Source organism: Danio rerio, chromosome 21 (genome assembly GCF_052040795.2).
Source record: "Danio rerio strain M-AB ecotype USA chromosome 21, GRCz13ab, whole genome shotgun sequence".
NCBI lineage: Eukaryota > Metazoa > Chordata > Actinopteri > Cypriniformes > Danionidae > Danio > Danio rerio.
In genome coordinates, this window is record NC_141041.1 from 22189445 (window position 1) to 22216911 (window position 27467).

Genomic DNA, 27467 nt, shown 5'->3' on the forward strand with positions numbered 1-27467 from the left:
CGGGCCCGTGGGCGACGGATTATCTCTCGCTGAACCCTCAGATCTGCCTGTGTGCCTGCTGCAGAGCAGGGGACAACTGTGGTGGTTTGCCCTTTTGCAAAGGCTAGCCGCAATCTTTACTGCACAACAGTCATGGAATCGCAATGACGACATGAACTGCCCGCGAGCAGCGCATTAATATGCTGGACCCCCCAGGCATGCAACGCAGTGCCCGTGCCCATCATCCGAGGACAGTAAACCACCGCATCCAGAAACGCACAGTCGGAGCGCCATCCTGAAAAGGACGTGCTGCACGACTGTGTTGCTCTCTTTGTGAAGTTGCAACTTTATACGCACCGCTCTGGAGGACCTGACCCAAAGAACGCCAGGCAAGGGAAAAACCCAGCTCAACCGTCTGCCGCTGCGTGTACACACTCTGGACCAGGAGAATGCTCTCGTTCGCTGGAATCGCGGGATCACAGCAGGAGGAACCCTCATCGACTTGATCAGAAAGTCTCTGAAGCAAAAAGGATAGCGAATGCTTGATTCACCTGTGCTTATATGCGGAGTTAATTGGCAATGAAGCACACATGCGCAAGCTTACGCTGCCAATTCATCGGCATTCATTGGCCCGTTCCATACTCTTTCAGACAAGTGGCTTCTGAACCGAATCCTCCCATACGTGGATTTTCTAAAATCAAATCCACTAATAGCATTGGAGTTCCCCACCCGAAGGGGAACTACAAATGTACAAGGTTGTTATTTTAAGTTTAAGCAGATATCTAGATTGAAGCATTGATTGTATAAGAGAATATTATGGCAAAATGTAAAAATAAATTTCTATATTTAAAATGTAACGTTAATAAGTGTTTAAAAAGCATGGTTAGCATCATGGTTTGATATAGCATGTTGCTAGCATGTTTGTTGCATGGTTAACACATTGTTAGGATAATTTTAGCATTGTAAACATTACCAACTTTAATTAACTATTTGTTAGCATAAGCTGCTGATGTTTGCTAACAAATAGTTAATTCATTAAAACAGAGATTGTGCTGGGAAATTTGATCCCAGAAACAACTTTTAAATAGTAAATCAGTGTGTTGTATTTTCCCAAGTAGTTTTTCCAGTTGGTTTATTTTTTGGTATTTATCTTCAGGAAATCATTAAAGGCATATATTATGCATAATGATCTAATGTGGCAATAAGATTGTAACTTTACTGCGCTATACTACAGCAGACACTGTGAAAAGGTCATTTCCAGTCACTAGACTTTTCTGATGGGGTATTCCAGTGTCATCGAGTGTCTGAATGCTGTGGGACAACTGTACAGGAGTTATGATTATAAATAATAGATCGCAAAATGTAGCAGTTTATATTTTAGCATTTTTTTAAAGCATAACGGTAAAACACGAACGCCATTATGAATGAATTTAAACAAGCTTGTTTTTTGTTAAAATTTGTAATAATGACCAAAAATACTAATTTGTGGATCTCTTTACTTCCGAATGCTGCCATGCTGCCATTATAGCTGGTGTATTCTGGGAAATTTTCTTACCCTTGGTTTCGAGAGTGGTCCTGAAAAATGTCTGTTTGAAGAGGTATCTAGCCCTTCCCCTTAGCCCTACACCTTTAAGCTAAAGAGAACTGGAACAAGGGCTAGGGGCTAGAATTGGGATTTGGTCTTAGCATGTTGCTAGCACGTTTGTTGCATGGTTAATACATTGTTAGCATAAATTAGCATGCTTCTAGCATTGTAAACATGCTTCCATATTTAGACACTAATGTAATGTAATGTGTATTTATATAGTGTGTTTATCCGCTTGTTAAGTGATGACGTATGTAATACTGTTTCCGGGTCCAAGCCGCCATTCATTTGAGTGGAGAAATCATTCGTTTATGATCACGTTTTATTCCTATCACACATTAAAGTTAATTTTATATAAAATCATAGTGTACACAACATTCTCTGGGCTTGCTGCATAACAAATACCAAAAATTTAACAATTAAAAAAAAATGAATCATTTTCTGACATCGGATATTAGGCATGACCATATATACTTCTATCTTTATTTTCGAAAGAATTAAATCGCTTCGTAAACGTTTATTATTACCATTTCGTGAGCCTCCCCATTCAGTTGAATAGAAAACTTGGACCCAGAAGCCGCTTCGCGTGACGTCACACTTAAAGGGTCACGAAACACCAAAACACATTTTTTGAGCTGTTGACAGTCGTATATGTGTCCCACACTGCCAAAAACACTATTAGGACACCTATATTTCACTAAAAAGTGTAAATTGGTTGTTTTTGCGTTATTTCAAGCAAATTTTTACTTCCTGTTTGAAACGAATTTTTGAAGCTGCGTCACGGTCATGACATAATAGCGTTGTATTCCAGCGTGCAGACTGGGTGTCTGTGCCAGAGTGTGTCTTATTACATCTTACAGTGTGATACATTAATGCATGAGTAAGGCTTGGTTCAAACCAATCAGCGCGCTCTATTGTGGAACTTCATTAATATTCATTAGTGTCACCGTGTTTACGCCACAAAGACGCCACGTTGTGTTGGCAAAACAAGCGTGAAGTGTTGCTTTTATAGTTTGCTGCCGTTAAGTTTCGTTTTCATTTTCTCTCTGTGAGAGCTCAGTCTCACGTGTGGATTAACAGTGTACGCGACGCTCGACAACAATAACTTACGTGTCTGAGGATTATTGTTTACCTGAGAGCTGTTCTCATCTGCAAACGCTGAAATCTGAATTCGCTTGTAGTATTCTCTCCATAAAGACGCGGCTCTAGTTGCTGGTGATTGTCCTGTCTCTACAGATTTGGTAAGTAAGCGACCAGTGCTCTTTGTTTATTCAGTTTGTTCGTATCGAATTAAGTTACTATTGCACTGAGTGCAGAAATGTAAGCACCGCATTTTGTGACCGGAATAACACACGCGGCTTTCTGATGCTACCTGCCGTGTGTATCTAAGTTTCCGGGAAACGCGGAATTTTTTTCTCTCTCATTCGCCATGCGGTATCAAACATTGCATGAAAAATACACGCTTGCAGCAGTTCCTCGAATCAAATATCTCGTTTGTCGCGAGAGGCATGAATGAATTCCCTGAACGAAAGAGCCAAACTGCAGTTAAAGTCCAACTTTTAATAATTTGGCAAATAATTCGACTACAGATGTCCATGTAAACACAGTCACATTGTCCGCTGTGGGTGTGTATTTTGACTCTGAAACTCGCGCGTGCACAAATAGACACTCCCACACCATCCTACTTTAGTTCCTCCGACACTCCCCCCTAAACAGAGCTGGACACGCCCACTTTTCTGACTTTTTCCCAAGTGGAGGTGTGAAAACACCCTGCTGAAACGAGGGGGTTTCATGGCCCTTTAACAAGCGGATTGTGTGTGGCCATGCACCCAAAGCACTTTACAATCATAAAGCACTAGGTGTGCACCATCCACTTTGATGATGTGACTGCAGCCACAGGATAACAGCACCAGTGCGCTCACCACACACCAGCAACAGAGAAACAGTGATAGAGCCAATTTGGTGGGCGGGGATGATTGGGAGGCCATGATATCTAAGGACTGATGGAGGGAACTTGGCCAGGACACTGGGGTCACACCGCTACTCTTTACGAGACGAGCCATGAGATTTTTAATGACCACAGAGAGTCAGGCTTGACGTCCCATCCAAAAGACAGTGCCCACTGACAATATGGTGTCCCCTTCAAGTTAACTGGGCCATTAGGACTCAAACAGACCACAGGTTGGACGCCCCCTGCTGGCCCCACTAACACCACATCCAGCAGCAACCTAGTTTTCCCATGTGGTCTCGCATGCAGGTACTGACCAGGCTAAGACCTGCTTAGCTTCAGTGAGTAACCGGTCTTGGGCTGCAGGGTGATATGGCTATGGCTGCAAAACTATGGTTAAAAACAAAAATTGTGTTGAGAAATTTGATCTCAGAAGCAGCTTTTAAATAGTAAATAAATATGTTGCATTTCCTGCGTAAACAGAGTAAAAAGTACTACAAATGTACAAGACTGTTATCTTTAGTTTCAGCAGATATCTGGATTGAAGAATCGATTGTATAAGAGAATATTATAATTTCTATATTTAAAATGTAAATAAAAGTGTTTAAAAAGCATGGTTAACATCATTATAGTCTGAAGTAGCACATGGTTAACACATTGTTAGCATACGTTAGCATGCTTTTAGCATCGTAAGCATTGTAAACATCAGCAACGCCAATTAACAATTTGCTTGCTTAAGCTGCTGACATTTGTACAACTTGTACAATTTTAAACATTTAGACACTGCAAAACTATGGTTGAAAACAGAGATTGTGTTGAGAAATTCGATCTCAGAAGCAGCTTTTAAATAGTAAAACAGTATATTGTGAAGCAAACTTTTACTTAAGAAGGAATGAAAACGTGATAAAATATGGACATTAAGCATTCAATAAAGTTAACACATATCCTCTGAACGATTTTTGAGACAAATTACTGAAAGCTAATAGTGTCTGAGATTGAGGAATACTCACAGAATTACAGACTCCTCCAAAAGTGGCACTTTCACGAACAGCTTTTGTGTCCAATCGCAATAAAAGTAAACATGAAAATGATCAAGAATCAGTTGCTCTGGAGCTTATTTTGACCCTTATGAATTGTCTGTCAGCACGCCTTCTTGACTCTCTGTCCAAAATATCTCCATCCCCCATGACTTCCAGTAAAGCCCTACAGCTGCAACTCTTCACTTTGCCATTTGGCTTGGGTTTAGACTATGGGAATGTGAACAGGGAGTACGTGGAAAACATGTTATTACAGGACTAATTTATTGCATTTCTACATGCCAAAATAGGGTTTGCTTTATTCTTATTAAATGTTATTTTCATTATTTGTAGTTTTTAGTTTTTTAATAAACAAAATAAAAAATAAACAAAGAAGAATAACAAAAATGCATCAACTGATGTTCTTAGCTTGGATGTGTATGCTACAATAAAACACACAATTACATTAAAAACATAATTATAAAGTGACAAAAAGGGGCTAAAACCATATGTTGATACCTCATATCTAGAAGTATTGTTTTCATATATGCATGTTGAACTATACGTCTTGTTTTCAGAAATAATAAGTCATAATTAAGTGAGTTTTCATTAAAATAAGCAAAATAATCTGCCAGTGGGGTAAGTAAAATAACCTTGTTTTAATCTTCAAATAAGCAATGAGTATTTTCTAGACAAGTAAAAAAATATATATATTTTTTTTTTCTTTTTTTTGTCAGAAATAACAAGTAAAAATTAAGTTTTTTTTTCTTAAAGGGTTGGTCGACAACGATATCATTTTAAACTTTAGGTGATGTGTCATGTAGCTGTGTGAACATAAACAACATCTCTGAATATAATACACTCAAAGTGTAATGCAAAGGGAGACATTGGTTTTTACAAAGTTAGCCTACAGCGAATGAAGTTTGGTGACTACAAAAAACACATCCGGGCTAGTGAGATCACAAACGCCCTGTACAGTGAAGGGGCGTGGCCCGAGGCACTATAATGTTATAGCAGAAAAAGCTAAAATGCCGTCCAAATGCTGCTATTTCCACAGAGCTTCTTTTGTTTCTGTATTTAAGCTTCCAAAGGACACGACACAAAGAGTGAAGTGCTTACAGTTTCATTTTAATTATGTTCCGGAGAATTAAAAAGATATATATAGTTATCATTTGACAAAAGATAGCTTCCAGAACCTCTCTTAGTTCAGTGTGGGATTCGACTGAAAACTCCTCAAAGAAGGAGCAGCTCCAACCATATAAGACAAAGCTGTGGATTGTAAGCCATAACCTATAAGTGTTTTCATTCATTCATTTTCTTTTTTGGCTTAGTCCCTTCATTAAACTGGGGTCGCCACAGAGGAATGAACTGTCAACTTATCCAGCAAAAGTTTTACACAGCGGATGCCCTTCCAGCTGCAACCCATCACTGGGAAACTAAAGTGTTTTATTTGTTCAAACTGAACTATTACATGCATAGAGTCAAGCATAAATGATATGCTGTAGCAAGGACTTAAACAAGGATGTAAACAACAAGAAATGCTATTTGGCACCGCTAACAATTTATGCAATTTATGCAGTGTCTCTCTTTGCGGCCGCTTTACTTGTGTTACATTTCCAATAACAAACGTTTCATATTGCTTACACATAATTATAACCTGAATATACAGTTGAAGTCAGAATTATTAGCCCCCTTATTTATTTTTTCCCCCAATTTCGGTTTAACGCTGAGGAGATTTTTCCAACACATTTCTAAACATAATAGTTTTTCTGTAGAAAATCAAAAAAATATATAGCTTAAAGGGGCTAATAATTTTGACCTTAAAATTATATTTCAAAAATTAAAAACTGCTTTGGTTCTAGCCAAAATAAGACTTTCTCCAGAAGAAAAAAATATTATTAGACATACTATGAAAATGTTCTTGCTCTGTTAAACATAATTTGGGAAATCTTTAAATAAGAAAAAACATTTCAAAGGGGGCTAATAATTTTGACTTCAACTGTATGAAAGACACTTGTCAGATTTTATTTTAGAGGGCAAGCATGAGGTTCAGCAGCGTCCTTTTCAGGCTCAAACTGATACAACTAGCTGGACCACCATTTTAAAACAAGCTAAATATTCTGCCAGTGATGTAAGTAAAAGCATCTTATTTAACAATTAATTTAAGAATTTTTGGAAAATATATTTGAATGTTTTTCTAAAGCCCTCCAAAAATCCATGTCCACTTATAGCTGTTCTTGGGATATTTAGTAACTTAGAGATGTTCAATATACATGAAAGACAAGCCATGTTATTTGGTATGGTATTACTACCAAAAGGGGAATTTTGAGAATGTGAAAAGCTGAATCTGTACCTAAATTTGGTACGTGGGGAAGAGATCTCGTAAACATGATTGCTTTGGAGAGGTTGAGTTATATCAATAATGAGAAACATTAAATAAAAAATACAATCAAATAAAATATTTGATAAAACATGGGGAAAGATATTAGAACACCTTAATGCATTGGAAGAAATGCAAGCATAACCAATGACAACCGTCAGTAACATGGTACTTTAAGATCGAGTGTAACTGATATTTATAATCTATAATGTTTGACAGTAGAATTAGGATTAATGCATTTTGTTGGTAATATGAGAACAAAGCTACTTTATTTACTTAATTACTTTTATTTAAGCATTACCTGACCAGCTAAATTTTACTTTATACATAATGTTTTTTCATTTAAGACTCTTTAGATATTATGAAAATGTCTTTCAACCTTTCACCATTTATTTATGTGTCTCTTTAAAGATTGAATAGCACGTGAAATTAATGAATGATGAAAGAATTTAAAATGAACATGGGGAATATTATATAATTCACTTTTAAATTTGACATGTTTAAACGTGACATTGAAGTATTCTTTGAACTTCCTTTCAAAGAACTAAAGTTTACTGGAAGCAAACAGCAATACTGTACAGCGTGAGCATCAAAACAGGTTCAAAAAGACATCACACTGTTTATATTTTATAAAGATACTTCGGTTAAAGTAGAAAACAACATGCTTTTTTACTATAAGTATGTCATGCTCTCACTGTCGCTTTACTCTACAGGAATCCAACAGCGCTCATTTCTCAACATCGCAGTCATGGAGAGCCTGTTTTTATTCAGACCCTGTGGAGACCGTCCAGGACATTCCTAATGGCTCCAAGCTTCTTGTTGGAGGTATAAGTGGGAGCTTAAAGGGATAGTTTACCTAAAGATATAAAAGTACTCACTCTGAACTGGTTCCAACCCTTTATGAATTTCTTTCTGTTGAACACAAAAGAAGATAATTTGAAAAATGTTAATGTTGATGCATGACTTCCATAGTAGAAAAATCAAATACAGAATTCAAAGGTTACCGATTTCCAACTTTTTAAAAAAATCTTTGAAACTTAAACAGGTTTGTGACTGAGTATGACAGAATTTTGAGTTAATGTATATGAGATGTGACATACCAAAACATTCGCTACACAAATGTGCCTCTTATACAGAGATAAGCACAAATAGCTCAAAACACAAAGCTATGGAAATAATTAAGAAACCAAAACAAACTGTTGATTTGTGCTTTAAAAGTCCATGCTTTTATGACTTCGAGACTGGATTACTGTAATGCTCTATTTGCTGGCTGCCCAGCATCCTCTATTAACAAACTTCAATTAGTGCAAAATGCAGCAGCCAGAGTTCTGACCAGGTCTAGAAAATATGATCATATCACCCCAATTTTATCCTCCTTACACTGGCTGCCTGTTAAATTTCGTATTGAATTTAAAATATTACTTCTCACCTATAAAGCTCTAAATAATCTAGCTCCTGTTTATCTAACCAACCTTCTGTCTCGCTACGAACCAACTCGCTCCTTAAGATCTCAAAATTCAGGGCTTCTGGTAGTACCTAGAATAGCAAAATCAAGTAAAGGAGGTCGAGCCTTCTCTTTCATGGCTCCTACACTCTGGAATAGCCTTCCTGGTAATGTCCGAGGCTCAGACACACTCTCCCAGTTCAAAACTAGATTAAAGACCTATCTGTTTAGTAAAGCATACACTCAGTGCATCACCTAGCAGGTTCCACACTGGCTTCTACATCTTGCTTATATACACTATGAACAGCAGCTACGCTAATTATTCTCTTTATTCTCTATTTTCACCTGGGGATACTCATCCCGAGGTCCTCAGATTAGGCGGAGTCACTGATTGGATCCAAGACCAGCGACGTGATGATCCCAAGGATTCCATATCCGGGACCAGGCCATATCCTGAGCTGCTGCTGCGCTGATGGTCGTGGGGAGTGGAGAACATGTGTCTGATTCCAGCGACGCTCCAGGGACAGACGAGTCTTCATTGAGGCCATTTTCCAGCATAAACCACGGCGAATGAAGTTCTGCACAAGACTTTTGGCCAGCGGAGAAATTAAAATGGTCGTGCCCAACTGAGTCTGGTTCTCTCAAGGTTTTTTTTCTTCACTCCCATCAGGTGAAGTTTTTTTTCCCTCTCCGCTGTCGCCACTGCCTCGCATGGTTCAGGATTGGTAGAGCTACGCATCGATGAATTTGCTCTTCAGTGTTTGAACTCTCAGTAATGATTAAATCACACTGAACAGAGCTAAACTGAACTGAACTGAACTTAAACACTAAAACCTGAACCACACTGTTCCAATTACTATGACCATTTATGTGAAGCTGCTTTGACACAATCTACATTGTAAAAGCGCTATACAAATAAAAGCTGAATTACTTTAAAACTACAGCATAATAATATTAGTTATGAATAGTTTTGCTAAATGTTTTATTGAGATGTGTTGTTGCTGATTGAATGTGTTGGATCAATTGGGTAGCTTTACGTAAACAAAGGAAAATTAAGCCCTGTTTAAATTCATTTAAGACCAGAAGACAATATTTCAGTGAATTTAAGACTTTTTAAGGCTTAAATATTTGTTTTTGAAATTTAAGACATCTTAAGGCTTTTTAGACCCCCACGGAGATCCTGAAAAAGATAATTCATTTGCAAATAGAAAAGAAGTAAAGTAAATAGAATTTAAGTCAATTTAAATTTCATTATACAAAAATATACACAATTTGCAAGCCACCGTTTGAAGAAAGAGAGTGCAGTGCTGCAACATTTTTATTTTTATTTTTCTGTATAATAAAAATTAAAGATATAAAGCAATTTGTATGTTTTTTTTTATTGCTATCACATTAACTTAAATGCACAGATCCAATGTATTGATTCATTTTTCTCCCAGTTGTTTGTGTTCACTTGAGACGAAACCGACTGAATTTTACATAAATATTGACCAAGACAGTTTTTAAAAAAATAATAAAACATAGCTAAAAGAATAGCACATTTATTGTGTATGGCCATACACCTAAAGCACTTCACAATCGTGTGTGTGTGTGTGTGTGTGTGTGTGTGTGTGTGTGTGTTCGTGGGGGGTGGGGGATGGGGGGTCTCTCCACACCAACACCAGTGTGCAGCATCAATGGGGTCAAAAGACAGGAAAGCTCCAGTTTTAGAGTAACACAAGCGTTTTATATGCTTTCATGTGTGACTATTATAACTATATAGAGCAGGGGTTTTCAAACCTTTTCAGCTGAGGGCCCCTTTGTGTAGGGCGAACTCTTTTGGGGACCCCCCCAAAAATAAAAATGACGCCACCCCCTCAAATTAACAACTGTACTTAATTTTTTTTAAATTGTATTATTCAATACATTTATATTATTATATATTATTCAATAAATTTATATTATTCATTATCTGGATTAATTTTTGTAAGATGTTAGTTGAGTTGGCATGGTTTTAGTGCTTCAATCTATTGATCAAATCTTGATGCGCAGTACTCATTGTGGTTTGCTCTCACTGAATTATTCCATCAAGCCATATTTTGTGTACAAGTCGTCACGTTTACACAGTTTTTATGCCATTTTTATGCTTTTTTTCAGCCTATGCACAGCTAGACTCTTCTGTATTTACCCTTACAGCTGAGAGTCTAAATGTATCTAAAGATTTAAAGCTTTAAAGTTTTAAAGAGTTTTGTCATTCATCAGCCTGTTAACAGTTAACTGTACTGTTGTAACTAGCAATACTACAATAGAGGCTGTAGTGGTTCAGTGTGTTTTGTTTATTTTTATTCCTTTTTTTTTGTGCACATCATAATTTACTCAGGTCGACAATCCTGACTTACACTGATAAAAAATAATTTCCTAAATGCAATCTAGAATTGGGTATTCAAGTTCAAAGAGCCACAAGTTTTACTTTGCATAATTTTAGAAGCTTTGCTGACTTTAAAATGTTCATACCAGTTTGTTCTATTAATAATAATACTGAACATTACATTTAAATTAGTTACACAAACAAATATGGGAAAAAGTGGAACAAAATGCATTTATATTCAGAGTATTAAAATTTGATCAGATATGTTGAGCTCCATTAGATACAGAGCACTAATACATTTTAATATTTAATAATTATTAGCCCTATAACATAACACAAACAGATACATTATAATTTTAAAGGCTATAGTGCTTTTACTCAGTGTGTATACAATTTAGTTTTTTTAATCATCCAGTTATGAACCAATGTGAGTAAGAGGTCCACTGCAGAGCTCATCCAGCTGTCATTAGTGTAACAGGAGTGAAACTGAGCACTCGCTGATGTGATGACAGCTCCATTCATTGTTATTGCAGCACTTTTTGCTTTACAATTTTAATATGTTTGTTTGCCATGCTGCAAAGAGGACCGTCTGATATTTGTACAATGCAAAGTGTAAAAGCCTGTCGCGCTGTGGACGAGGTGCAATGTTGTGCCGTGTCTTTAAAATGCTATTTGTTCCCTATGAGTGAAGCCTGCGCAGAGAGGCGCGTACTCCGCAGCACCTCGGTTACTTAGGAACGCAAGCCATAAACAAGGTAGTGCTTTCAGCCACCGATAATTTTCCAATTGATCATGTATTTTAACTGAAATATAGTCAGTCAAACCTGAGCATTCATTTAGTTGTTAAGCGTAAAAGAGGTAAGCGTAAGTGAAAGGTAAACGCCGTCTGGTGCGGCAGACAAGCGCCAAAAATCACAGTCAGGAAGCGCCTGGCCAGAAGCGCTTATTCAATAAAAGTCCCCGTCCACGGAGGCGGGCCGCTGCGCTTCTTTTCCTGTGTCACGAAAATGTCAACTGCATTTAAATGACATAAATGCAGAATGAAAAAAGCTTCATTTTTGCAGTACTTTTGAGCTCAAATTATAATAAAAATAGATTAACCCTCAGAATGATGCGGGACTGTGGTGTTTTTCAGTTTAAATATAATTTTGATATGTTTTCCATGCATAAGAAGTCTTTAATGATTGATCCATAGGGTGTTGGTTACTATGAAATCGTCTGAAGGGTTAACAGCCATATTGTGAGCACGGTATAGACCAGTGTTACATCCTGTTATTGAATATAGGTGCGAGTTCTAAGAATGACAGGATGTATGAGCCATGTGTGTGCTAAGAGGAGACATTTGCCTTAAAAGGTTAACTCTTAAGAGAAGATGCACGGAAGACAACTGTGGTATAAAAGGATGTGTCTCTGAAGGAGAGTTTAGAGAACTGTACCTCTCCTGCGCAGTGTATTGCTTTTGGTTTCTTTCCTGCTTGAGCAAATAAAACTTATAATTTTTGACAGATTGACTCCGAACCCATTTTTGAACATGCACTGGACCCTTTGAAGTCCAACAGGACACAAAATTCATCCATGTGGGCTCATTGATCTAAAATTTCTTTGCGGCCCCCCTAGCGCCATCTGGCGGCCCCCCAGGGGGCCGCGGACCCCAGTTTGAAAACCCCTGCACTAGATCATGTCGCTCGCCAGTTAGAAAACTTGATAGTACTTTAAAAATACCACAATTCTGAACGAAAAACTGCATTATATCTAGCACGTTTTCAGTTAGCAAGCAAAACTTGTCATGATGTGCAATATTTCATGCATGCAAGGATCGCATGCAAATAAAGAGCCATCGGCCCTTAATTTTTGTCATAGAATTGTGTATTAGATTAGATTGTACGTCAGATCAACAGCACAGACTGAACTTATAGCACCAGGTTAAACTTTATGACCCCTTTATGGTAATCAAATTGAAAATGAACACAGGCCACAACTGACCATTGAGGATGATCTCCAAAATTAAACCAATGGACTTGTCCTGAACACATGCTGTCCACCAGTCTCCTTGAGGTTAGGTTATTAATATTAAATTAAAGAAAGGAATAAATGATTATACACACTATATAGCCCATGACTGTTAAGACTGTTGCACTCTTTGTGTTGGCAATATGCTCATGTTTATATAGGCCTATTGTTATGTGTGCAACATTTGTATATTTATAGCCACCTCTGAGAAATGTCGGGGTCACGATGGTTTTAAGAAAAGACTTAAAAAGTCATACATTTGAAATAGTGACTGACACCTGCAGAAACCATGGTTGTGATGTTCCATTCCACTATAGACATGGTTACATCAAAACGAGTATTAAATATTAAGCCAAGAATATAAAACCGAATTATGTATACGCTACTATTTTTATAAAGTGATATGTGCAAATAAAAATACACACTTTTGTCTTTGCAGACTTTTCATCTTTGCATAAACTTGTGTTGTATTACAGTTTTTTTTTTTCAGTCGCTTTGGTAAACTTCTCAGATTTGAAATTTGCTGAGCAGTGAGTGCATTTCTCAAAACAGCACATACAAATAGCCAAACAGCATGGATTACCTGCAGAGGCCAGTCTCTTGCTTAAAGTCCTTGGTTCATCTCTCAATGAACATGTCAGTGCCGTCAGAATGACAAGTCCTTGTGTCATTGTGTACGGATAAGACAGTCAAATTACTTACTCATGTTGTCAATGTAACAGCGTACTCTGGATGGACGTCCTCATGTAAGCTACGGCTAATTTATTTCATTGTTTTGCGGCTTGTACTGTGATTCGTTGCCAGATCATGTCATTGTGATACAGAAAGAAAAAGACAGCACTTCATAGGACAAAGAAAACAAAAAACAAACCCAAAACAAAAGTAGAAATGTGAACATAGGACAATCTCCTTTCAGATACACCTCACCTTCGTTAGACAAAGTCCAGATTGACCTGGGAGCAATTTACCAATTATAGATTTAGAAAAAAACGTCTAATGGAAATGTACAGAAAAATGCATTATGACTAAATAGTATGACAACTTGTTCCACTTCTTTTATATATAATATATAACTTGACATTAACTTTTTTCTCACACCCCACGGGTCATTTTTACGAGACAAAATTTTGTTGTTGAAAACTGTAAATTTGACTTTTGCATGCAAAAAGTACTTGAGTAGGAGACATTTTACTCGATTTGGGTCATTAAAATAACTCTGACTACCAATATAATGATATAGGTAGCCTATATCTGCTGTAGTAACTTAAAACCTACAGTAGTTTGACAAAAAAAAGGGGGGGAAAAAGAAAAAAAGACCAAAACAATACCCATTCTTGTCTTAAGGAAATTTTTTATTGAGCAATTTTTTGAAGAACAGTAAGTTCATGACATGTTAAATATATAGTATATTCTGCTGGTTTTAAACATACATACGTAATAATAAATACAGTCATGTAACATCCATAACATTACCATTATGTCTTAGGACATCTTTGATTAACTTTTTACTACCTTCCCCAAATGTTGACTAATGAAGGTACATTTTTAACAACTATTTACTTGTTAGGCTACTTTATTGTCAAACCACGTTGCGTACAAATGCATTCAACAGACCTGTATGGCAGTGTATTGCTGTACATGACAAATAAAAACACGAGACAGGTGTTTAGAAAGAGAAGTTTATTTTGAACTTACCTTGGTCAATTTCTAAGAGCAGCCCCGAGAGAACTGACAACACCGAGCGAGAACCGCCGTGCTTTATAGGAATGCATATGCAAATGTTTACATGGCGACGTCACTGCTGGGAGTCTCGTTGTCATGGTGAGCGCTGAGGAGAGCACGCCTCCCATTGGACCAAACAGGCTCGGGAATCTCCGTCACGGCGTGACGGCGAGTTGCGGACAAAAACATATTAAATATACTGAATATATATTTTTACATTTTTTTTTGGTGCCGTGTGTTATTCTGGGATGCAGTAGAATAGGGAGACAGATGATTATAATTAAAGACCAATGACTCTGACAAACTCCTAGTGGTGGTAAGCTTCTTATTATCCAAGATCGCCATCTAGCGGTCACATAACCTAATAGCATGTTACTTGCTACTCCACTACATCATGCCCGTAGCCGGGGTGGGGGCATGCCTAGCCCTAACCTAAACGTAAACCCAATTAGTACCTTACTAATTATTAACAAACAGCTAGTTAGTTTATTATGCCAGTAGTGTTAGTTTAATTGTTTGTTAATACTGTGAATTGTGACCTAAACTGAAAAAGTGTTGCCAAAAGGTCCAGCATTTGTCCTTTTAATTATTTTATGTAATTGAATATTATATATTAATCAAATAATGAATATAATATATTTATATTCAATATATATTCCTGTCACGTCAGTGTTTTTGAGGCTGTTTGCTCACTTCATTCGTTTGTTTTTTTTTTTTTGTTCTGATCAGATATCCATCCGATCGCTCAAACCACTTCAGAAGGTCATCTGGGATGCGTTTCAGATGAAACTGGACAGGTCTAATCATAACCTGAAATGAGCTTAAGTGAGAATTGGTGTCTGTACTGCAGTTCGTTGGCCTATGCTAAAGCACGTAGTTCAATAGGCCTAGATGTAGACTAAATGAGCAGTCAGTCTTGTTGAGGCTAGCCTACTCCTAATTGAGTGGAGGAACTATGACGTCAATTTGTATGCAAAACCCCGGAAGCGAGTTAGAATTTTAGCAGTTCCGGTTCCTTCGTCCCAAAGTCAATGGGTTTTCTCGATGGGGTTTCAGTAAAATCGCTTAAATAAGGTTCGTGGCAAACACAAACTCAAAATACTTTCACGTTTTGTTCTACGACATAAAACACATCACTTACAGCACACTCTTGACTTTTTTAATGGGTTATGCTTCTTTAAAAAGACGCTTGCTATCAAGTTGCTAAATGGGACTATAGGCGGCGTCGGAGACATTATACGTCATCGAGCTGATCTGGAGCGCAGCTCGCTCGTGTTGGGCATTTGGATTAGTCTGATATTTAGGTGTTTTCATGAATAGTATTATATAGTTTGTAGTATTATTCTAATTGGGAATTCAGATTGTGTGTAGATAATTCCTTCACTTGTAAAGGCTGACGAGACAGATTCATTTGCTAATCATTTATGCTAATTAAACAATATTATGAAGATAACGTCACTGCCTACTAGTGCAGCCGGTCTCTCTCCTGCTCTCAGTAATGCAAACGTATGAATAAACGTGTAGAACTACATGCATGTAGGTCAGTAAATGGTGAGTGCATTTTCATTTTTAGGGTGAACTATCTCTTTAGGGACTCAATACTTTGGTTGCCAAATCCAATAAAACAAGGTCTAATGGACCTTGTGCCATGCTAAGCAAGCGTCTCTCTCTTTATAGACGTCCGACCGTTTAAGCACTCTTTGGTTGTCAAAAATAAAAAGACACAAATAAATTGTAGTGATGAGACCCTCTATTTAGGATATAAATTTGCCATACATATAATATTTTTAGGTGACGCAGTAGGTAGTGCCGTTGCCTCACAGCAGGAAGGTCACTGGTTCGAGCCTCAGCTGGGTCAGCTACCGTTTCTGTGTGGAGTTTGCATGTTCTCCCTGCATTCGCGTGGGTTTTCCTCCGGGTGCTCCGGTTTCCCCCACAAGTCCAAAGACATGCGGTACAGGTGAATTGGGTGGGCCAAGTTTTCCGTAGTGTATGAGTGTGACTGAGTGTGTGTGTGTGTGTGGATGTTTCCCAGAGATGGGTTGCGGCCGGAAGGTCATCCGCTGCGTAAAAATTGTGCTGGATAAGTTGGCAGGTTAATTCCACGGTGGCGTGTAATAATAAAGGGACCAAGCCGAAAAGAAAATGAAGGAATAATATTTTTTAGATGCTTGAACTGTTATTGTCACCCTGAATGACCTTTTAGGGGATGTTTGGTGTCTTTTATTTAATTAGTTGTTTTGATGAGTGAAAACCTCCCCTTCAGTGTGTCTTTATGCCATGAACTATGTACTTTTTCAAAGGTCAAAAAGATACTTTCAAGAACAACATTGGCTTATTTTTTTGAGCCCCTCCAAATCATGCTAACAAAAAATGCTGAAAATACCACAATAAGTTCTACTTTACTACTGACCATATTTAAATGCCACAGTTTGACTTCTGACAGATCGGAGCTTTAGTGTGACATCAGTTAAAGCTGCACTAGGTGATCTGCCAAAATGCTAACTGGTTAGCATAATATTTCAAATACAATCCCTCCCCTGCTGTCCAAAGGCACGCCTCCTGAAATCACCAACGCGCACATTAAAGATGACGGACCCACTAGATCATGTCGCTCGCCAGTTAGAAAACTTGATAGTACTTTAAAAATACCACAATTCTGAACGAAAAACTGCATTATATCTAGCACGTTTTCAGTTAGCAAGCAAAACTTGTCATGATGTGCAATATTTCATGCATGCAAGGATCGCATGCAAATAAAGAGCCATCGGCCCTTAATTTTTGTCATAGAATTGTGTATTAGATTAGATTGTACGTCAGATCAACAGCACAGACTGAACTTATAGCACCAGGTTAAACTTTATGACCCCTTTATGGTAATCAAATTGAAAATGAACACAGGCCACAACTGACCATTGAGGATGATCTCCAAAATTAAACCAATGGACTTGTCCTGAACACATGCTGTCCACCAGTCTCCTTGAGGTTAGGTTATTAATATTAAATTAAAGAAAGGAATAAATGATTATACACACTATATAGCCCATGACTGTTAAGACTGTTGCACTCTTTGTGTTGGCAATATGCTCATGTTTATATAGGCCTATTGTTATGTGTGCAACATTTGTATATTTATAGCCACCTCTGAGAAATGTCGGGGTCACGATGGTTTTAAGAAAAGACTTAAAAAGTCATACATTTGAAATAGTGACTGACACCTGCAGAAACCATGGTTGTGATGTTCCATTCCACTATAGACATGGTTACATCAAAACGAGTATTAAATATTAAGCCAAGAATATAAAACCGAATTATGTATACGCTACTATTTTTATAAAGTGATATGTGCAAATAAAAATACACACTTTTGTCTTTGCAGACTTTTCATCTTTGCATAAACTTGTGTTGTATTACAGTTTTTTTTTTTCAGTCGCTTTGGTAAACTTCTCAGATTTGAAATTTGCTGAGCAGTGAGTGCATTTCTCAAAACAGCACATACAAATAGCCAAACAGCATGGATTACCTGCAGAGGCCAGTCTCTTGCTTAAAGTCCTTGGTTCATCTCTCAATGAACATGTCAGTGCCGTCAGAATGACAAGTCCTTGTGTCATTGTGTACGGATAAGACAGTCAAATTACTTACTCATGTTGTCAATGTAACAGCGTACTCTGGATGGACGTCCTCATGTAAGCTACGGCTAATTTATTTCATTGTTTTGCGGCTTGTACTGTGATTCGTTGCCAGATCATGTCATTGTGATACAGAAAGAAAAAGACAGCACTTCATAGGACAAAGAAAACAAAAAACAAACCCAAAACAAAAGTAGAAATGTGAACATAGGACAATCTCCTTTCAGATACACCTCACCTTCGTTAGACAAAGTCCAGATTGACCTGGGAGCAATTTACCAATTATAGATTTAGAAAAAAACGTCTAATGGAAATGTACAGAAAAATGCATTATGACTAAATAGTATGACAACTTGTTCCACTTCTTTTATATATAATATATAACTTGACATTAACTTTTTTCTCACACCCCACGGGTCATTTTTACGAGACAAAATTTTGTTGTTGAAAACTGTAAATTTGACTTTTGCATGCAAAAAGTACTTGAGTAGGAGACATTTTACTCGATTTGGGTCATTAAAATAACTCTGACTACCAATATAATGATATAGGTAGCCTATATCTGCTGTAGTAACTTAAAACCTACAGTAGTTTGACAAAAAAAAGGGGGGGAAAAAGAAAAAAAGACCAAAACAATACCCATTCTTGTCTTAAGGAAATTTTTTATTGAGCAATTTTTTGAAGAACAGTAAGTTCATGACATGTTAAATATATAGTATATTCTGCTGGTTTTAAACATACATACGTAATAATAAATACAGTCATGTAACATCCATAACATTACCATTATGTCTTAGGACATCTTTGATTAACTTTTTACTACCTTCCCCAAATGTTGACTAATGAAGGTACATTTTTAACAACTATTTACTTGTTAGGCTACTTTATTGTCAAACCACGTTGCGTACAAATGCATTCAACAGACCTGTATGGCAGTGTATTGCTGTACATGACAAATAAAAACACGAGACAGGTGTTTAGAAAGAGAAGTTTATTTTGAACTTACCTTGGTCAATTTCTAAGAGCAGCCCCGAGAGAACTGACAACACCGAGCGAGAACCGCCGTGCTTTATAGGAATGCATATGCAAATGTTTACATGGCGACGTCACTGCTGGGAGTCTCGTTGTCATGGTGAGCGCTGAGGAGAGCACGCCTCCCATTGGACCAAACAGGCTCGGGAATCTCCGTCACGGCGTGACGGCGAGTTGCGGACAAAAACATATTAAATATACTGAATATATATTTTTACATTTTTTTTTTGGTGCCGTGTGTTATTCTGGGATGCAGTAGAATAGGGAGACAGATGATTATAATTAAAGACCAATGACTCTGACAAACTCCTAGTGGTGGTAAGCTTCTTATTATCCAAGATCGCCATCTAGCGGTCACATAACCTAATAGCATGTTACTTGCTACTCCACTACATCATGCCCGTAGCCGGGGTGGGGGCATGCCTAGCCCTAACCTAAACGTAAACCCAATTAGTACCTTACTAATTATTAACAAACAGCTAGTTAGTTTATTATGCCAGTAGTGTTAGTTTAATTGTTTGTTAATACTGTGAATTGTGACCTAAACTGAAAAAGTGTTGCCAAAAGGTCCAGCATTTGTCCTTTTAATTATTTTATGTAATTGAATATTATATATTAATCAAATAATGAATATAATATATTTATATTCAATATATATTCCTGTCACGTCAGTGTTTTTGAGGCTGTTTGCTCACTTCATTCGTTTGTTTTGTTTTTTTTTGTTCTGATCAGATATCCATCCGATCGCTCAAACCACTTCAGAAGGTCATCTGGGATGCGTTTCAGATGAAACTGGACAGGTCTAATCATAACCTGAAATGAGCTTAAGTGAGAATTGGTGTCTGTACTGCAGTTCGTTGGCCTATGCTAAAGCACGTAGTTCAATAGGCCTAGATGTAGACTAAATGAGCAGTCAGTCTTGTTGAGGCTAGCCTACTCCTAATTGAGTGGAGGAACTATGACGTCAATTTGTATGCAAAACCCCGGAAGCGAGTTAGAATTTTAGCAGTTCCGGTTCCTTCGTCCCAAAGTCAATGGGTTTTCTCGATGGGGTTTCAGTAAAATCGCTTAAATAAGGTTCGTGGCAAACACAAACTCAAAATACTTTCACGTTTTGTTCTACGACATAAAACACATCACTTACAGCACACTCTTGACTTTTTTAATGGGTTATGCTTCTTTAAAAAGACGCTTGCTATCAAGTTGCTAAATGGGACTATAGGCGGCGTCGGAGACATTATACGTCATCGAGCTGATCTGGAGCGCAGCTCGCTCGTGTTGGGCATTTGGATTAGTCTGATATTTAGGTGTTTTCATGAATAGTATTATATAGTTTGTAGTATTATTCTAATTGGGAATTCAGATTGTGTGTAGATAATTCCTTCACTTGTAAAGGCTGACGAGACAGATTCATTTGCTAATCATTTATGCTAATTAAACAATATTATGAAGATAACGTCACTGCCTACTAGTGCAGCCGGTCTCTCTCCTGCTCTCAGTAATGCAAACGTATGAATAAACGTGTAGAACTACATGCATGTAGGTCAGTAAATGGTGAGTGCATTTTCATTTTTAGGGTGAACTATCTCTTTAGGGACTCAATACTTTGGTTGCCAAATCCAATAAAACAAGGTCTAATGGACCTTGTGCCATGCTAAGCAAGCGTCTCTCTCTTTATAGACGTCCGACCGTTTAAGCACTCTTTGGTTGTCAAAAATAAAAAGACACAAATAAATTGTAGTGATGAGACCCTCTATTTAGGATATAAATTTGCCATACATATAATATTTTTAGGTGACGCAGTAGGTAGTGCCGTTGCCTCACAGCAGGAAGGTCACTGGTTCGAGCCTCAGCTGGGTCAGCTACCGTTTCTGTGTGGAGTTTGCATGTTCTCCCTGCATTCGCGTGGGTTTTCCTCCGGGTGCTCCGGTTTCCCCCACAAGTCCAAAGACATGCGGTACAGGTGAATTGGGTGGGCCAAGTTTTCCGTAGTGTATGAGTGTGACTGAGTGTGTGTGTGTGTGTGGATGTTTCCCAGAGATGGGTTGCGGCCGGAAGGTCATCCGCTGCGTAAAAATTGTGCTGGATAAGTTGGCAGGTTAATTCCACGGTGGCGTGTAATAATAAAGGGACCAAGCCGAAAAGAAAATGAAGGAATAATATTTTTTAGATGCTTGAACTGTTATTGTCACCCTGAATGACCTTTTAGGGGATGTTTGGTGTCTTTTATTTAATTAGTTGTTTTGATGAGTGAAAACCTCCCCTTCAGTGTGTCTTTATGCCATGAACTATGTACTTTTTCAAAGGTCAAAAAGATACTTTCAAGAACAACATTGGCTTATTTTTTTGAGCCCCTCCAAATCATGCTAACAAAAAATGCTGAAAATACCACAATAAGTTCTACTTTACTACTGACCATATTTAAATGCCACAGTTTGACTTCTGACAGATCGGAGCTTTAGTGTGACATCAGTTAAAGCTGCACTAGGTGATCTGCCAAAATGCTAACTGGTTAGCATAATATTTCAAATACAATCCCTCCCCTGCTGTCCAAAGGCACGCCTCCTGAAATCACCAACGCGCACATTAAAGATGACGGACCCACTAGATCATGTCGCTCGCCAGTTAGAAAACTTGATAGTACTTTAAAAATACCACAATTCTGAACGAAAAACTGCATTATATCTAGCACGTTTTCAGTTAGCAAGCAAAACTTGTCATGATGTGCAATATTTCATGCATGCAAGGATCGCATGCAAATAAAGAGCCATCGGCCCTTAATTTTTGTCATAGAATTGTGTATTAGATTAGATTGTACGTCAGATCAACAGCACAGACTGAACTTATAGCACCAGGTTAAACTTTATGACCCCTTTATGGTAATCAAATTGAAAATGAACACAGGCCACAACTGACCATTGAGGATGATCTCCAAAATTAAACCAATGGACTTGTCCTGAACACATGCTGTCCACCAGTCTCCTTGAGGTTAGGTTATTAATATTAAATTAAAGAAAGGAATAAATGATTATACACACTATATAGCCCATGACTGTTAAGACTGTTGCACTCTTTGTGTTGGCAATATGCTCATGTTTATATAGGCCTATTGTTATGTGTGCAACATTTGTATATTTATAGCCACCTCTGAGAAATGTCGGGGTCACAATGGTTTTAAGAAAAGACTTAAAAAGTCATACATTTGAAATAGTGACTGACACCTGCAGAAACCATGGTTGTGATGTTCCATTCCACTATAGACATGGTTACATCAAAACGAGTATTAAATATTAAGCCAAGAATATAAAACCGAATTATGTATACGCTACTATTTTTATAAAGTGATATGTGCAAATAAAAATACACACTTTTGTCTTTGCAGACTTTTCATCTTTGCATAAACTTGTGTTGTATTACAGTTTTTTTTTTTCAGTCGCTTTGGTAAACTTCTCAGATTTGAAATTTGCTGAGCAGTGAGTGCATTTCTCAAAACAGCACATACAAATAGCCAAACAGCATGGATTACCTGCAGAGGCCAGTCTCTTGCTTAAAGTCCTTGGTTCATCTCTCAATGAACATGTCAGTGCCGTCAGAATGACAAGTCCTTGTGTCATTGTGTACGGATAAGACAGTCAAATTACTTACTCATGTTGTCAATGTAACAGCGTACTCTGGATGGACGTCCTCATGTAAGCTACGGCTAATTTATTTCATTGTTTTGCGGCTTGTACTGTGATTCGTTGCCAGATCATGTCATTGTGATACAGAAAGAAAAAGACAGCACTTCATAGGACAAAGAAAACAAAAAACAAACCCAAAACAAAAGTAGAAATGTGAACATAGGACAATCTCCTTTCAGATACACCTCACCTTCGTTAGACAAAGTCCAGATTGACCTGGGAGCAATTTACCAATTATAGATTTAGAAAAAAACGTCTAATGGAAATGTACAGAAAAATGCATTATGACTAAATAGTATGACAACTTGTTCCACTTCTTTTATATATAATATATAACTTGACATTAACTTTTTTCTCACACCCCACGGGTCATTTTTACGAGACAAAATTTTGTTGTTGAAAACTGTAAATTTGACTTTTGCATGCAAAAAGTACTTGAGTAGGAGACATTTTACTCGATTTGGGTCATTAAAATAACTCTGACTACCAATATAATGATATAGGTAGCCTATATCTGCTGTAGTAACTTAAAACCTACAGTAGTTTGACAAAAAAAAGGGGGGGAAAAAGAAAAAAAGACCAAAACAATACCCATTCTTGTCTTAAGGAAATTTTTATTGAGCAATTTTTTGAAGAACAGTAAGTTCATGACATGTTAAATATATAGTATATTCTGCTGGTTTTAAACATACATACGTAATAATAAACACAGTCATGTAACATCCATAACATTACCATTATGTCTTAGGACATCTTTGATTAACTTTTTACTACCTTCCCCAAATGTTGACTAATGAAGGTACATTTTTAACAACTATTTACTTGTTAGGCTACTTTATTGTCAAACCACGTTGCGTACAAATGCATTCAACAGACCTGTATGGCAGTGTATTGCTGTACATGACAAATAAAAACACGAGACAGGTGTTTAGAAAGAGAAGTTTATTTTGAACTTACCTTGGTCAATTTCTAAGAGCAGCCCCGAGAGAACTGACAACACCGAGCGAGAACCGCCGTGCTTTATAGGAATGCATATGCAAATGTTTACATGGCGACGTCACTGCTGGGAGTCTCGTTGTCATGGTGAGCGCTGAGGAGAGCACGCCTCCCATTGGACCAAACAGGCTCGGGAATCTCCGTCACGGCGTGACGGCGAGTTGCGGACAAAAACATATTAAATATACTGAATATATATTTTTACATTTTTTTTTTTGGTGCCGTGTGTTATTCTGGGATGCAGTAGAATAGGGAGACAGATGATTATAATTAAAGACCAATGACTCTGACAAACTCCTAGTGGTGGTAAGCTTCTTATTATCCAAGATCGCCATCTAGCGGTCACATAACCTAATAGCATGTTACTTGCTACTCCACTACATCATGCCCGTAGCCGGGGTGGGGGCATGCCTAGCCCTAACCTAAACGTAAACCCAATTAGTACCTTACTAATTATTAACAAACAGCTAGTTAGTTTATTATGCCAGTAGTGTTAGTTTAATTGTTTGTTAATACTGTGAATTGTGACCTAAACTGAAAAAGTGTTGCCAAAAGGTCCAGCATTTGTCCTTTTAATTATTTTATGTAATTGAATATTATATATTAATCAAATAATGAATATAATATATTTATATTCAATATATATTCCTGTCACGTCAGTGTTTTTGAGGCTGTTTGCTCACTTCATTCGTTTGGTTTTTTTTTGTTCTGATCAGATATCCATCCGATCGCTCAAACCACTTCAGAAGGTCATCTGGGATGCGTTTCAGATGAAACTGGACAGGTCTAATCATAACCTGAAATGAGCTTAAGTGAGAATTGGTGTCTGTACTGCAGTTCGTTGGCCTATGCTAAAGCACGTAGTTCAATAGGCCTAGATGTAGACTAAATGAGCAGTCAGTCTTGTTGAGGCTAGCCTACTCCTAATTGAGTGGAGGAACTATGACGTCAATTTGTATGCAAAACCCCGGAAGCGAGTTAGAATTTTAGCAGTTCCGGTTCCTTCGTCCCAAAGTCAATGGGTTTTCTCGATGGGGTTTCAGTAAAATCGCTTAAATAAGGTTCGTGGCAAACACAAACTCAAAATACTTTCACGTTTTGTTCTACGACATAAAACACATCACTTACAGCACACTCTTGACTTTTTTAATGGGTTATGCTTCTTTAAAAAGACGCTTGCTATCAAGTTGCTAAATGGGACTATAGGCGGCGTCGGAGACATTATACGTCATCGAGCTGATCTGGAGCGCAGCTCGCTCGTGTTGGGCATTTGGATTAGTCTGATATTTAGGTGTTTTCATGAATAGTATTATATAGTTTGTAGTATTATTCTAATTGGGAATTCAGATTGTGTGTAGATAATTCCTTCACTTGTAAAGGCTGACGAGACAGATTCATTTGCTAATCATTTATGCTAATTAAACAATATTATGAAGATAACGTCACTGCCTACTAGTGCAGCCGGTCTCTCTCCTGCTCTCAGTAATGCAAACGTATGAATAAACGTGTAGAACTACATGCATGTAGGTCAGTAAATGGTGAGTGCATTTTCATTTTTAGGGTGAACTATCTCTTTAGGGACTCAATACTTTGGTTGCCAAATCCAATAAAACAAGGTCTAATGGACCTTGTGCCATGCTAAGCAAGCGTCTCTCTCTTTATAGACGTCCGACCGTTTAAGCACTCTTTGGTTGTCAAAAATAAAAAGACACAAATAAATTGTAGTGATGAGACCCTCTATTTAGGATATAAATTTGCCATACATATAATATTTTTAGGTGACGCAGTAGGTAGTGCCGTTGCCTCACAGCAGGAAGGTCACTGGTTCGAGCCTCAGCTGGGTCAGCTACCGTTTCTGTGTGGAGTTTGCATGTTCTCCCTGCATTCGCGTGGGTTTTCCTCCGGGTGCTCCGGTTTCCCCCACAAGTCCAAAGACATGCGGTACAGGTGAATTGGGTGGGCCAAGTTTTCCGTAGTGTATGAGTGTGACTGAGTGTGTGTGTGTGTGGATGTTTCCCAGAGATGGGTTGCGGCCGGAAGGTCATCCGCTGCGTAAAAATTGTGCTGGATAAGTTGGCAGGTTAATTCCACGGTGGCGTGTAATAATAAAGGGACCAAGCCGAAAAGAAAATGAAGGAATAATATTTTTTAGATGCTTGAACTGTTATTGTCACCCTGAATGACCTTTTAGGGGATGTTTGGTGTCTTTTATTTAATTAGTTGTTTTGATGAGTGAAAACCTCCCCTTCAGTGTGTCTTTATGCCATGAACTATGTACTTTTTCAAAGGTCAAAAAGATACTTTCAAGAACAACATTGGCTTATTTTTTTGAGCCCCTCCAAATCATGCTAACAAAAAATGCTGAAAATACCACAATAAGTTCTACTTTACTACTGACCATATTTAAATGCCACAGTTTGACTTCTGACAGATCGGAGCTTTAGTGTGACATCAGTTAAAGCTGCACTAGGTGATCTGCCAAAATGCTAACTGGTTAGCATAATATTTCAAATACAATCCCTCCCCTGCTGTCCAAAGGCACGCCTCCTGAAATCACCAACGCGCACATTAAAGATGACGGACCCACTAGATCATGTCGCTCGCCAGTTAGAAAACTTGATAGTACTTTAAAAATACCACAATTCTGAACGAAAAACTGCATTATATCTAGCACGTTTTCAGTTAGCAAGCAAAACTTGTCATGATGTGCAATATTTCATGCATGCAAGGATCGCATGCAAATAAAGAGCCATCGGCCCTTAATTTTTGTCATAGAATTGTGTATTAGATTAGATTGTACGTCAGATCAACAGCACAGACTGAACTTATAGCACCAGGTTAAACTTTATGACCCCTTTATGGTAATCAAATTGAAAATGAACACAGGCCACAACTGACCATTGAGGATGATCTCCAAAATTAAACCAATGGACTTGTCCTGAACACATGCTGTCCACCAGTCTCCTTGAGGTTAGGTTATTAATATTAAATTAAAGAAAGGAATAAATGATTATATACACTATATAGCCCATGACTGTTAAGACTGTTGCACTCTTTGTGTTGGCAATATGCTCATGTTTATATAGGCCTATTGTTATGTGTGCAACATTTGTATATTTATAGCCACCTCTGAGAAATGTCGGGGTCACAATGGTTTTAAGAAAAGACTTAAAAAGTCATACATTTGAAATAGTGACTGACACCTGCAGAAACCATGGTTGTGATGTTCCATTCCACTATAGACATGGTTACATCAAAACGAGTATTAAATATTAAGCCAAGAATATAAAACCGAATTATGTATACGCTACTATTTTTATAAAGTGATATGTGCAAATAAAAATACACACTTTTGTCTTTGCAGACTTTTCATCTTTGCATAAACTTGTGTTGTATTACAGTTTTTTTTTTTCAGTCGCTTTGGTAAACTTCTCAGATTTGAAATTTGCTGAGCAGTGAGTGCATTTCTCAAAACAGCACATACAAATAGCCAAACAGCATGGATTACCTGCAGAGGCCAGTCTCTTGCTTAAAGTCCTTGGTTCATCTCTCAATGAACATGTCAGTGCCGTCAGAATGACAAGTCCTTGTGTCATTGTGTACGGATAAGACAGTCAAATTACTTACTCATGTTGTCAATGTAACAGCGTACTCTGGATGGACGTCCTCATGTAAGCTACGGCTAATTTATTTCATTGT

At 37.7% G+C, this 27467-nt stretch overlaps 2 long non-coding RNA genes and 1 pseudogene across 3 annotated transcripts in view; 1 reads left to right on the forward strand and 2 right to left on the reverse strand.

Annotated features, from left to right (window-relative positions):
* LOC141374979 (complement component C6-like) overlaps positions 1 to 4642 on the reverse strand; it is a 28369-nt pseudogene extending 23727 nt beyond the window's left edge. Inside the window, exon 1 of the transcript NR_203068.1 lies at positions 4523 to 4642. The product of NR_203068.1 is annotated as a complement component C6-like, transcript variant 1, non-coding (transcript). The remainder of the gene's footprint in view (positions 1 to 4522) is intronic.
* A 619-nt stretch (positions 4643 to 5261) lies between these two features.
* LOC141379855 (uncharacterized) lies at positions 5262 to 9856 on the forward strand. Its single transcript, XR_015520325.1, has 4 exons — positions 5262 to 5601; positions 5650 to 5799; positions 5888 to 8114; positions 9275 to 9856. It is a non-coding gene; the product is annotated as an uncharacterized LOC141379855 (long non-coding RNA).
* Positions 9857 to 11085: 1229 nt separating this feature from the next.
* Positions 11086 to 22787, reverse strand: LOC147831904 (uncharacterized). The gene is made up of 3 exons (XR_015520327.1): positions 21945 to 22787; positions 12262 to 12322; positions 11086 to 11818 (listed from the first exon to the last, which is right to left on the reverse strand). It is a non-coding gene; the product is annotated as an uncharacterized LOC147831904 (long non-coding RNA).
* Between the last annotated feature and the right edge of the window lie 4680 nt (positions 22788 to 27467).